Source organism: Salvelinus fontinalis, chromosome 8 (assembly GCF_029448725.1).
Source record: "Salvelinus fontinalis isolate EN_2023a chromosome 8, ASM2944872v1, whole genome shotgun sequence".
Lineage (NCBI taxonomy): Eukaryota > Metazoa > Chordata > Actinopteri > Salmoniformes > Salmonidae > Salvelinus > Salvelinus fontinalis.
In genome coordinates this window covers 42,907,313-42,909,159 of record NC_074672.1, presented here as the reverse complement: position 1 = coordinate 42,909,159, position 1,847 = coordinate 42,907,313, and positions in this window count along the sequence as shown.

Genomic DNA, 1,847 nt, shown 5'->3' with positions numbered 1-1,847 from the left:
GGAGAAGATCACTGCATCTACCTGGCTCTGTAACCAAGGAGAAGATCACTGCATCTACCTGGCTCTGTAACCAAGGTGAAAATCACTGCATCTACCTGGCTCTGTCACCAGGGTGAAGATCACTGCATCTACCTGGCTCTGTAACCAAGGAGAAGATCACTGCATCTACCTGGCTCTGTAACCAAGGAGAAGATCACTGCATCTACCTGGCTCTGTAACCAAGGAGAAGATCACTGCATCTACCTGGCTCTGTAACCAAGGTGAAGATCACTGCATCTACCTGGCTCTGTAACCAAGGTGAAAAATCACTGCATCTACCTGGCTCTGTAACCAAGGTGAATATCACTGCATCTACCTGGCTCTGTAACCAAGGTAAAAATCACTGCATCTACCTGGCTCTGTAACCAAGGTAAAAATCACTGCATCTACCTGGCTCTGTAACCAAGGTAAAAATCACTGCATCTACCTGGCTCTGTAACCAAGGTAAAAATCACTGCATCTACCTGGCTCTGTAACCAAGGAGAATATCACTGCATCTACCTGGCTCTGTAACCAAGGAGAATATCACTGCATATACCTGGCTCTGTAACCAAGGAGAATATCACTGCATCTACCTGGCTCTGTAACCAAGGTGAAGATCACTGCATCTACCTGGCTCTCCAATGAGAAGATCACTGCATCTACCTGGCTCTGTAACCAAGGAGAATATCACTGCATCTACCTGGCTCTGTAACCAAGGTGAAGATCACTGCATCTACCTGGCTCTCCAAGGTGAAGTTCACTGCATCTACCTGGCTCTGTAACCAAGGAGAAGATCACTGCATCTACCTGGCTCTCCAATGAGAAGATCACTGCATCTACCTGGCTCTGTAACCAAGGAGAAGATCACTGCATCTACCTGGCTCTGTAACCAAGGAGAAGATCACTGCATCTACCTGGCTCTGTAACCAAGGTGAAAATCACTACATCTACCTGGCTCTGTAACCAAGGTGAAGATCACTGCATCTACCTGGCTCTGTAACCAAGGTAAAAAATCACTACATCTACCTGGCTCTGTAACCAAGGTGAAGATCACTGCATCTACCTGGCTCTGTAACCAAGGAGAAGATCACTGCATCTACCTGGCTCTGTAACCAAGGAGAAGATCACTGCATCTACCTGGCTCTCCAAGGTGAAGATCACTGCATCTACCTGGCTCTATAACCAAGGTAAAAAATCACTGCATCTACCTGGCTCTGTAACTAAGGAGAAGATCACTGCATCTACCTGGCTCTCCAAGGAGAAGATCACTGCATCTACCTGGCTCTGTAACTAAGGAGAAGATCACTGCATCTACCTGGCTCTGTAACTAAGGAGAAGATCACTGCATCTACCTGGCTCTGTAACTAAGGAGAAGATCACTGCATCTACCTGGCTCTGTAACTAAGGAGAAGATCACTGCATCTACCTGGCTCCCCAAGGAGAAGATCACTGCATCTACCTGGCTCTCCAAGGAGAAGATCACTGCATCTACCTGGCTCTGTAACTAAGGAGAAGATCACTGCATCTACCTGGCTCTGTAACTAAGGTGAAGATCACTGCATCTACCTGGCTCTGTAACTAAGGAGAAGATCACTGCATCTACCTGGCTCTCCAAGGTGAAGATCACTGCATCTACCTGGCTCTCCAAGGAGAAGATCACTGCATCTACCTGGCTCTGTAACCAAGGAGAAGATCACTGCATCTACCTGGCTCTGTCACCAAGGAGAAGATCACTGCATCTACCTGGCTCTGTAACCAAGGAGAAGATCACTGCATCTACCTGGCTCTGTAACCAAGGAGAAGATCACTGCATCTACCTGGCTCTG